The sequence below is a fragment of the Taudactylus pleione genome, unplaced genomic scaffold, assembly GCF_031769625.1.
Source record: "Taudactylus pleione unplaced genomic scaffold, aTauple2 ptg001396l, whole genome shotgun sequence".
Lineage (NCBI taxonomy): Eukaryota > Metazoa > Chordata > Amphibia > Anura > Myobatrachidae > Taudactylus > Taudactylus pleione.
Genome location: NW_028285796.1, coordinates 391564 through 404240, shown reverse-complemented (window position 1 = coordinate 404240; position 12677 = coordinate 391564).

Below are 12677 nucleotides of genomic sequence, written 5' to 3'. Positions count from 1 at the left end.
TCATACTGTCCACAGAATGTTCAGGAGTGGCTGCCATGCAGTCACCATGGCATTAGAATGTAAACAGTCAGCTAGCAGATTCTGCCACTATAACAACATTCTTCTATGATGTCACAATCTACTGCTGCTTATAACCATTGCACTTCCTTGAAGAAGCCCACTTGAGGGAGACAAAGACCTCAAGATGCATCATATCACTGCTTGTTCTTGCAAATGGAGAAAATGAATACCTCCAGCTGGTCCAAAGTCAAACAATGAGGAAAATTCAAGCATTACACACCTAAAATATATTTTCAAAATATGACAGAAATTATCTGAATAGTAAATGTGAACTACTCTTGCATATTTTGCCTCAATATAGAAATGTAACAAATATCCAAGTTGTTGGAAGTAATGGAGAGCAATTCATGCCTTCAACAGTTGTATCCATGTGGTTGCCCCTGCAATGGTGCGAAAAAGTAAAAACAGGAGACCTGATAAACAATTTCCAAATGGCATTTCAGAAGTGTCATAGGGGTTGGCTAATCATAACACAACAATAGAATATATTCATTATTTAATTAGCCAATCCTCCGCAAATACATCCACTTTACAGGTACTTTGACTTTAGTCCCAGAATTAGGCCTGAATAGAGGCAAACAGGTGAGTGCAGCAGCAGGTTATATTGACATGTGATTGTAGAACAAGCACTGGCGGCATAGGCCTAATTTCTCCCCATCCCCTCAGAGCAAAATGGCCCCCACAGAGTGAGATTGCTGTCATTCACAATATGGTGGAGCTGCTAATTCACAGAATTAGTCTCATTGGAATACACACATGCAGTCTATGCAACTGATGTCTATGCAATTATGTGGCTCCCACATCCCACTCAGTGCCCACAATCTTCCCAATGTATCACCACAACAATCTTAACAAGTTCCAATATCATTCTCACTCCATACATCCATCTTATGCAGAATACACATTCAGCTCCCTAATTGCAAAAAATATCACACGCTGTCTATGCATGTACACTTTCTTCCCCTATATGCCTCCATGCTGCTATATCTTCCCCAATCCCTGCTGCTGTGTGGTCTCCCAACTGTGTTCCCTCATCCACACCGCCCTGCATCCGTGCCACTCTATTTCCTTCTGCCTTTCCCCCAGCCTTGGTGCTCTGTCTTCTCATCTATGGCACTCTTTATTCCTCCATCTGCACCACTTTGTCCCCCCAACTGTGCAACTATGTCTCCTCCTCCCACCTGCACCACTCTGCATTCCTCCCCATCTGCACCAATCTGTCTTCCCCAATCCCTACTGTTGTGTTTTCTCCCATTTGTTCTAGTGTGTATTCCCTCATCCACACCAATCTGTCTTTACCCATCTGCACTGCTCTGTCTTCCTACCACTCTGTACCACCCATCCACATTGCTCTGTCCCTCCAAACCATGCCACTCTTTTTCCCCCCATCACCACTGTTTTCCACCCATCTGCATCACTTTGTTCCTCCCTCCTATCTGCACTACGGTTTTCCACCCATCTGTATCACTTTGGCTCCCAACTCTGTACTGCTTAATATTCCCCCCTCTACACGCCTTTCTGTCTCACCCATATATGCTGCTCTGTCTCCTCCCCCCATCCACACCACTGTAATCCCAACTGAGCAGCTCTATCTTCTGCTGCCCTCAGTTGCATAGGCTGCATAAAATTCTGTGAATTAGCAGCTCTATCATTTTGTGAGTGACAGCAATCTCACTCTGTGAGATTGCTGAATCTGCAGTTAACCAGAGGGTTTGATGGCATAGCATAACTGTATTGCGCAAGGAACATGTCCATTAAGGTGTTAGCCTTAATGATCAGAATTTCATTGTTTTTTTACGTTTGAGTGTCACAAATTCAGTAGGTTTTGTGAAATTTCAAAAGGTCATATCTAAGAAGCATTAATGGTACATGTGACACTGTAAGGTTTTTTGTCTATGGAATTTCATTGCTTTTTTAAAATGTATTAACTATTAGGGTTTGTAGGAGGAAACCGGGCCACCAGCAGTGGAGAAGGGCAACAAAATGGTACATTAGCGCAGATGGAGAAAGGCCGGCGCACAGGAAGTGTTTTGGGGGTGCACAGGGAAAGATGGTTTGGGGAGAGCTGCAGCAGTGTGGGGCAGTGGGCATGTAGAGCAGTGAGGCAGTGCACAGGGGCATCAGCAGGCAATAGAGGGGCTCACTGGAGGTGGGCATGCATCTGAGAAAATAAAATCAATAAGATACAAATGCACAGATGTATCAGTGAGATCGATCTATGCATCTATGTTAAAAATTGAATATGTGTAAAAAAAGGACACCCCCCCCCTCTCGCCAAAAACACAACCAGCCCCAGGCTTTTCACTGCCAGTCCTGATTGTGAAAATACAGGAAACAAAATGCGTAGGGGTTCCCTGCATTTAGAACAACCAGCACCAGGCTTTTTAGAGCCAGTCCTGGTTGCTAAATTACAGGGGACAAAAGACATAGGAGTCCCCTGTATTTAGCATAACCAGCACTGGGCTCAGCCGAGCCGGTCCTGGTTTTGGAAATACAGGGGACAAAAAACATAGAGGGTCCCGTGTATTATCCATAACCAGCACCAAGCTCTTTCTAGCAGGGAGATAACCCCACAGCCAAGGGAACCTTTCCACCAGGTCCCCCGGTCAAAGCATCAACCCTGACCGCTAGTCAGACCTGAGAAAAAAGAAGATTCCCTCCAGCACACTGCAGCAACGTTAGCAAAAATACTTGAATCCTACATCATAATAGAAATTCTGAGGTATTGGTTGCATACATTTGCAAATATATGATTAAGTGCCAGGCCAGCATCAAGGCTCCTCTATACCGGCATCCCTAACATTAAGGGGTTCATGTCTGAGGTGCAGAGCAGCCCAAAAGAACCCAGCCAAGGACCACTCCCAGGGCATCACACAAAAAATGGAAGAAAGGTGATAGTGAAGTGTAAAGTATAGATGTGTCAAGATAATCAATAAGTGTTAATATAATAAGAAAAAATTTAAATTACATAAATAATAAACAAGCAAATGGAAAGGCGATGAAAAAATATCTGTGAATTAAGTGGTGATGGCCTGAAAAAGGCCAGGCCAGTGGGAGCTGGGGACCCCAATAAAGGGGTCCCCACTCTACAGGGCACCCCAAGTCTGGGATGATAGCCCAGGGCTATCCCCGGCACCCCTGGGCAGTGGATGCTAGGTTGATTGTGTAAAGCGGATCCCTCCCCCTAAAGCACAACCAGCCCCAGGCTCTTCACTGCCAGTCCCCTGTATTTAGCACAACCAGGACTGGGCTAATCAGAATCAGTCCTGGTTGCCAAAATACATTGGACAAATGACATAGCGGTCCCCCATATTCTACGCAACTAGCACTAGGCTCTGAGCCGGTCCTCCTTCAGGAAATATGGGGTATAGGGGGAAAAATGCGTAGGGTCACCCTGTATTGTCCAGAACCAGCTCCAAACTTTTTCTAGCGGGTGGCTAAAGCCACAGCTAGGGGAGCCCTTTCACCAGCCTCCCCAGCCGAAGCATTAATCCTGGTTGCTAGTCAGCCCAGGCTGGGGATCCCTTGGGAGCTGGGACCACCCCAATAAAGGGGTCCCCCTCTCCAGGGCACCCCAGACCTGGGCTGATAGCCTGGCGCTATCCCCGGCATCCCTGGGTGGTGGGTGCCAGTTTGTGTAATGTGGTGCATTTTAAAGAATATTGTCTTTTTTATAAACTAAAGGTCCCAGCAAGCCTTTCTTGCATGCTGGTACTTGGAGAACCACAAGTACCAGCAATCGGGGCATTTAGGACCCACTGGTATCTGTAGTACACCTGTAAAAGAAATATAAAATGATCAGACTACACTGATTTTTAAAAAGTAATTTATTTTGTCTGCACATTCACCTGGGGGACATTGGCCTTTAAGCTTTTTTTAGTGGCCACCACCACCCCAGAACTTCATCGTCTTCACCTGGTGGGCAACAACCCGCCAAGGCTTCAGGGTCTTCACATGGCGGGCGCCAACCCACCAGGGCTTCGGCGTCTTCATCTATGTCAGCAATTTTGCATGGCCGCCGCCCACTAAGGCTTCTGGAATCTTTGCATGGTGGGTGCCAACCCACCAGGGCTTTGGCATCTTCACCTAGTTGCCGGCAGCCTGTGTCAGCTCTTTTGAATGGCCGCTGCACACTAGGACTTCGGAGTCTTCAGTCTTTGGGAGATCTTGACATCTCCCTCTCCTCCATCAGACTGCCATGCCACCACCTCACACTGGCTTATATAAGCCAGCTGAGGAGAGAGGCGATAATGTCATGAGCCGTGATTGGCTTGCGGCTGTCCTCTTTGAATTTTAAAAATGGCGCCGTTTGAAATGGGCTCCTCTGCCGATCTCGCCAGAATGGCTGGCAGGGACTGGATCCCTCTTGGATCCAGGCACACTGCCAACACACACAGATGCTGGGTCCCACAGGCCGCACCACCACCACCACCGCTGTAGCCCACAACAATGCCGCCACTCCACGCTCTGCCACGGATGCTGGATTGACCGCCGCCATGTCCCCGCTTCCACCCACTGCCATTGTAGGGTTGCTTCACCATTAATGCCTTCCAGCTACAGCCATCTTGGTGAACCCAAGTGAAGCCACAGTGAGTGCACCTGCTGGAGGCTCCTACTGAGGCTGCGCAATGAATTGAAGTTTCCTATCTCTATAATGGTGCAATTGTGATATAATAGTTAACAAACTATAACTTGCCCATTTACCTGAACCCCAAAAGGCCCTACCCTGAAACAATAACTATCTAATAAACCCACCCCAAGTCTAATTTCACCCCCTACTCTGAGTTATCACTTCATAGGTAGAAAACTACCAATCACCCGGTGCTATTTGTAAATAAATTAAATCAGCTTTAGGCAAGAACACAAAGTTTGTGCAACAACAATGTCCTATGAAGAAAAGGGGGGAGAAAGTACTGCACTAGGCTCTAGCCTACATGTATAATAATTAGGGGTGTGCACTGGCCACTTTTCGTGTTTTGTGTTTTGGATTTGGATCTGGATCTTTCTTCGTGTTTTGAATCTGGATTGATTTTGCCAAAACCACCCTTCCGTATTTTGTGTTTTGTGTTTTTGGATCTGTATTTTTTGGGAAAAAAGCATAAAAACAGCTAAAATCACAAAATTAGTTTTTTTTTGTTCCTATGCTATTATTAACCTCAGTAACATTCATTTCCACTCATTTCCAGGCTATTCTGAACACCTCACACCTCACAATATTGTTTTTAGGCCAAAAGGTTGGATGACTATGCTAAGAGACAAAAGTAGGCGGCACAAACACGTGGCCCATCTAGGAGTGGCACTGCAGTGGCAGACAGGTTGGCAGTTTGAAAAACTAGGCCCCAAACAGTACATAATGCATAGAAAAAAAGAGACGCAAGACAGAATTGTCCTTAGGCCCTCCCACCCACCCTTATGTTGTATAAAGAGGACATGCACACATTAACAAACCAATCATTTCAGCTCCAAGGTCTCCACACGACTGTGGCTGAAATGATTGGTTCGTTTGGGCCCCCACAAAACAAGCTAGCAAATAATCTGTCCCTGCACAAACTGCCTCTACGGAGGCAAGATGTCGTCCTCATCCTCCTCATCCACCGATTCCTCACCATCTTCAGTGTTGTGTACATCCTCATCCTCACAAAGTATTAATTCATCCCCGCTGGAATCCACCACCACAGGTCCCTCTGTACTTTCTAGAGGCTGGTCTCCCTGGAAGAATCGATAATTCATTTTGATGAACATCATCTTCTCCACATTTTGTGGAAGCAACCTCCTACGCCTTTCACTGACAAGGTTCCCGGCTGCACTAAACACTCTTTTGGAGAACACACTGGAGGGGGGGGCAACTTAGGTAAAATAGAGCCAGTTTTTACAGGGGCCTCCAAATTGCCTCTTTTTCCTGCCAGTACAGGTATGGACTGTCTGACATGCCAACTTGGATGCTGTCACCAATGTAATCCTCCACCATTCTGTCAATGGTGACATTATCATATGCAGTGACAGTAGACATGTCAGAAATTGTTGCCAGGTCCTTCAGTCCAAACCAGATGTCCAAACTTGGTCCTGTCTGCCCTGCATCACTGCCAGCAGGGTTGCTTAGGATACCTAAGTTGTTTCCTGGCAGCCCCAGTTGCGTGAGAAAATGAAGGAGCTGTTGATGTGTCATGTTCCGCTTCAGCTGACAATGTTTTCACCAGCAGGTCTTTGTACCTCTGCAGGCTTGTGTCAGCCAGAAAGTCTGCCAAATGTGAGTGGTTTAGTGGACATTGGGTACAACCGCATTTTTTAGGACACTGAGGACACTTTTTCAGGCGTCTCTGTACATTCTTGGTATTGCCTGCCTAGTAAAGTGGAATCTAGATTGGATTTGGTACCGGGGACACACTACCTCCATCAATTTTCCAAATCCCACTGCACTAATGGCTGATTCCGGGTGCACATCTACACCAACATAGCTGTCAAGGCCTCAGTTATCTGCTTTGGAACAGGATGACTGCTGTTGTACTTCATCCTCCTCGCTAAGGACTGTTGGAGGGTCAATTGCTTAGTAAAATAAGTAGTAGTCTTCCTCTCTGGGATGATGAACGACTCCCAGCAGCAGCAATAGCGGCAGCAGTAGGCATATCAATTCATGATTATCCCGAGGAATCCCTGGTAGGAGAGTCAGTCATGCCAGTGACATGGCCTGCAGGACTACTTCTGATCCTGACTGAGGAGGAAATTGATGAGGAGGGAGTAGACGGTGTGGTTTGCAGGTGCTTGGATACAACAGGACAAAGGGAGTTAGATGTCCCTGGACTGCTTACGGTCTTATCCACAGTTTCTGTACTTGACAGTAACTTTTTATGAATAAGCTGCAGGTGACATATAAGAGAGGATGTTCCTAGGTGGTTAACATCCCTACCCCTAATTATTCCACCTTTACATATGGTACATATGGCAAGACAGTTGTTGTCTGGATTTGGATAAAAATACTTCCAGACCAAAGAGGTGGAATGTTTGGTCTTCTGCCCAGGCATGACCATGATGGGCTTTTTCATCCCACGGACAACAACTGTCTCCCCTGGTGCCTGATTTAAACAAACCACCTCACCATCAGAATCCTCCTCGTCAACTTCCTCCTCAGTGCCAGTTACACCAATATCCTCATCCTGTTGTACTTCAACAGTGACATCTTCAATTTGAATATCAGCAAGTGGACTGTGGGTGCTCCTTCCAGCACTTGCAGAGGGTGTGCAAATAGTGGAAGGAGCCACCTCTTCCCATTCAGTGTTGGGAAGGTCAGGCATCACAACCGTCGCCATACTTGGACTCTCCATGGGGAATTGTGATATCTTCTTAGAATTAGAAAACACAGTTCTTTGCTGTGCTTTTTCCAGCTTAACTCATTTGACTTTTATAGGAGGAGGAGGGTTTCCATCAACATGTGAAGCTGAACCACTAGTCATGAACATAGGGGTGGACCTTAGCCATTCCTTTCCACTCCGTGTCGTAAATGGCATATTGGTAAGTTTGCATTTCTCCTCACATGATGTACATTTATTTTTTAAGATCATTTTCCTGAACTTTGCCATTTGGGATTTTATATGTGCTCTACTATGACATTGGGCATTGGCCTTGGCAGACAACGTTGGTGGCATTTCATTGTCTCTGTCATGACTAGTGGCAGCAGCTTCAGCACTAGGAGGAAGTGGTTCTTGACTTTTCCCGATTTTATTTTTATCGGATAAATGTTTGTCCTCCATTTATGTTATATTGATGCACGTGCGGCTACTTTGGGGGTTACACCACCTTTCAACAGATGAGCCAGTTGGGCCTTTACTTATGACACAGGCACATGCTTGGCGCTGCTTTGTTGATGCACATGCAGCTACAGCAGACTGGTTACAAACACAGAAAAATATATTTTTTTTTCTAGCACTTTGGGGGTTACACCACGCTTCAACAGATGAGCCAGCCAGCCCTTTACTTATTACACAAACGCACGCTTGGTGCTACTTTGTTGATGCATGTGTGGCTACAACGCACATAAACAAAAATATTTTTTTGCACTTGGGGGGAGCACCACTGATGGACAGAGCACCCCGTGGACAACACTACTGCAACCCTTTAGGACTACAGCCTTTATGGGACAGTGCACAACACAGCCCAGCCAGCCCCAATGGACTTTGGAGTGGGCACAGTCCCTATGAACAAAGACTACACAACACAGCCCAGCCAGCCCCTATGGACTTTGAAGTGGACACAGCCCCTATGGACAACAACAGCAGCACAACTCCCACCTTCCCTCTTCACTGTCCACAGCCGGAGTGAAAAATGGCGCAGATGCGGGGACTTTTTATTGAATCCAAAACCCACGAGAATCCAACAGCGGGATGATGAAGTTTTGCCTCTATTTCATATCCAAGTCAGGTGGGAAATCTCGAACCTAACTCTGATCTGGCTCGGGGGGGTTAGATTTCAGAAATCCGAACCCACTCATCCCTAATAATAGCATACAATGATATAGAATACAATGCCAAGTAAACTTAGTAATGTATCTCAATAGAGAAAACGTAAGACTATAATGAAATAGTAATAAGTTAAAAACTTTATATAATTTATAAATAACAGTAGATACAAATAATAGTACATTTAACACATTAAACATAGAAAAAATTACTTTCCCCAGAGACACAAAAAGACCTTAGCGCTAAGGTACACTGCGCTCTGGTAATTATGTTGGAACATATGAGTAACACATTTGTATATTAAGATACACTTTTAATATCTATAAAAGGAATTATATGAGAAATAATATAACACACATAAAATATACATATAAAAAACGCACAGTAATGACATATATTCAGCTAGTTAAGCCACAAAAAAGTGGACAATAAAGGCTCCGATATTAGTATCTCAATTCCATTTTGTGCAAAAATGTATAATATAAAAAATCTGTGCCAAAAGTGGTCCCGGATGATGCAGCTAAAGAACCTAGTTTAGGTGTACTTAGCGATGAGTATATAAATGGGGGTAATGGCACAGTAGTTAAATGGTAGCTCTCCCCATCAATAAACATGAATGTTAGGACCTATTAGGATATTAAGTCCAGCAGGTGTAGCAAAGTCGCGGGCAATATAAGATATCCCAAACGATAATGTGAAGTGCTGAGCATAAAAACCAACTATTGATAAGATAAGTTGCTGACTCTTTAAAATTTCCACCCACTTGCTTGTACCTACAGTAATGTCTGCGAGTGTAGTTTTAATTCTCTGCTTGGACCCTTTCAAAGATAGTTTCTGCTGTTCCGCTTTCCATTTCGAGCAGTTTTCCTTTAAATGTCCACTTTCTTACATCTTGATATGTTCTTCTTTCTTTATTATGCATCTGTATCTGTAACGTTAAGTGACTTTTCTGTGTCACTGTCCGTGTTATTCTGTGTAATTTCTTTTCTGCGCTGATATTCATCTATGAGTCTCTTTTTCGCAAAATTATTTTGACTCAGGCCTTGTTTCCAGAGCATTTATCAGTGCACTGTGGGCCTGATTCAGCTTGGATCACAGTTGCTAATGCACTCTGCACACAACACACCAACAGAGACATTACTACTAAAATAAATACACAGACACAGAGATTGCCAGGGAAAATTGGTCAGACTTTTTAGTTATAAACTAATAACAAATTTAACGACCTAGCTGAATATTTTCAAAATAGCATAAGCAGAACCTTTAATGAACCATAATGCAAAATTTGAATATGGTGGCGGGGATTCTGAATGGCGAAGCACAATAAAATAAATACATTTATGAAAAATAACAAAAGGAGAGGCAAAAAACCCACTTTGACCTATTGCATTGGGACCAACTGCCCCTCCTACAACAACTCGCAGGGATCATGGGCCTCCTGCCCAACCCTACAGGGAAAGTGACCTAACTATGACTTTAGGGGCCACCCATGCAACTGTAAAGACAGGACCCACCTGGATCGGTGGTCAACCACTGAATGCCCTACAGAAGTGTCCACATACACCTTTTTGGAAATTGAGCCATGGCCTGCAATTCATGGCATCAGATAACCAGCCCTGCTAAGATATACATGTCGGGACATGTGTAAGGAGGCTGAAATATAGTGTAGTATCACTTTTCAGACAGCAGGTGGCATTTTTAGAAAAGTATACTGCGGTTGCCTAACTAGAAAGCTGGAGAGGAAGATCCAATACAGTAAGCTGCTTTCCATTGCAGTGCCAGATAGGCTTACAAAATTTCCTGCATACTTTGGCTACATATACAGTAAAAAGTCCTACATAATAGAAAATAGCACTTGGAAATATAGCACCATATTTCATATACAAAGAAAAACTATTGCATTTTTTCTAGCTGGATCTAGATCTAGTTCATTTTCACTTTGTAAGAGGTGGTATAGCGTAGTGGTAAGGTGACTGCACATTGCACCAGGAAATTAGGGTTTGAATCTCAGTGTAAACCTATTTTTTTCTCCAAAAATAAATTTTTATGATTCAATATATATATATATATATATTGTGACACAGTTAGGTTAGGGGGTCCCTCTCCTGGGTAGAGGACTCCTTCCTTACACACACACACACAGCAGCAGGGAAGCAGCACACCAGCCTGGATGCAAGTACAAGCTGGTCGGCGCCAGTCTTTATTGTACAATGTCAGAAACATAAAGAAAACATAAATATAAATCCTAGCCCTGTCGGGGCACTAACTTCACAGGTAGTTCCCTCACTACCAGAACCTGGCAGGGCCTAATACCCTCGCCAGCAACAAAGCACAGCACAAACACTCACAGATAGGTTTTCCAAGTGTCTCTGAGCAAACTCCCTGTCTGCTCTCCCAGGTGAGACAATCAGCCCTCAACACACTAGGCTTATATTGGCCACTCTCAGGTGGAAAACTAACAAGCCTGATACCAGGCTGCGAGAACCAAAACCTGGAGTGGCCGTGGGTAGAGCCCTCCCTCTCCTCTCACCCACAACCCCCAGGTCCCAAACCGGCTTTTCAAAAAGCCGAAACTCAAGCCTGCTACACTGCAGACTTCCTCCTGGGGGCTTAAAACACAAAAGGAATCTGGGACAAATGTACCTACCACAGACCACTTTACCAGTGATCCTATACAATATATATATATATATATATATATATATGTTAGTATACTTCAAAAACTGACCATCAGTAATATAATATATGTTTATGTCCTTATCCAGGTAAACCCTTTGCTTTTCTCAACACAGAGGGGATGGGGGAGGAATTCATTTTGTAAAGGCTGCACATTTTCCACAGACAGATAACAAACCACATTTTCATGAGACACTTTTGTACATTGACACAGAAGCACAGATGGGATCAGTGAGACCCCTCTGTACGGCTATTTCAATGACATTGATGCATGCATGGACCATGAGATCCATGCTACATGCATCTGGGTCAATGACACAGAGCATAGACTGGATCAGAGAGACCCGTCTGTGTTGATGTGGTAAAATAAAAAAACCCTGTGAAAACAAATAAATAAAAAATGGCATACCCCCCCTCCACAAAAGAGCCCTGAGCTTTTAGTGACCCAGTGCTGGTTTTGATTAAATACAGGGGACTAATGACATAGGGGTCCCCTGTACTTAAGCACAACCAGCTCTGGTTGCAAAAATATGGGGGACAAACAACATAAGGACAGTGCGCAACTAGCACTGGGCACTGATCTGATTTTGGAAATACAGGGGGAAAAAATTAGTAGGGTCCCCCTGTAAAATTCAGAACCAGCACCAGACTATTTCTAGTGAGGTGGCTAATGCCACAGCCAGGGGAGCTCTTTCACTGGGCCCCCCAGTCAAAGCATTAAACCTGACCGCTAATCAGCCCAGGCCGGGGATCCCTGGGGAGCTAAGGACCCCCTAATCAGAGCCGACCCTTGGGATGTTCGACCAGTGCATTCGAACAAGGGTGCCGACCCATAGAGGGTGCTTGGATCTCTCTTCCTGCCCCAGATCCCTAACCCAAGGCAAAACCTCATGATCCCACTCTTGGGTCACGAGGTTGTGGAGTCACGAGGTTTTGCATTGAGCGGGCTTAACGCTGATTGGCTGAGAGAGAGCCCTCCATCATGGCTCTCAGCCAATCAGCGTTAAGCCCATTTAATATGCACACAGGAAGCAAAAGAAGATGGCACCCACCATCCCCCACTGCCCTACACCGCCTGTACCCCCGAAGCCGACACTGCCGGCACCCCACTGGCAGCATCCCCCACTGCTGACACCACCGCTGACGACACTCCTGCCCCACATACTGAGGACACAGTCAGCGACCCCCACACTGCCGACACTGCCAGAACTCCCACACTGTGGACACCACCAGCACCCCTGTACTGCCAACACTGTCAGCACTCATGCACTTAGGACACCGCTGGCACTCCCACTCTGCCAAAATTGCCATCACCCTGCATTGAGAACACCCATACACTGCCGACACAGTCAGCAAACCAGCACTGAGGACACTGCTGGCACCACAGCACTACCATTACATGTACTGAGGACATCGCCAGCAACCCTGCACTGCTGACACAGCCAGCAAATCTACACTGAGGACACTACTGGCACCCCTGCTCTGCCGACA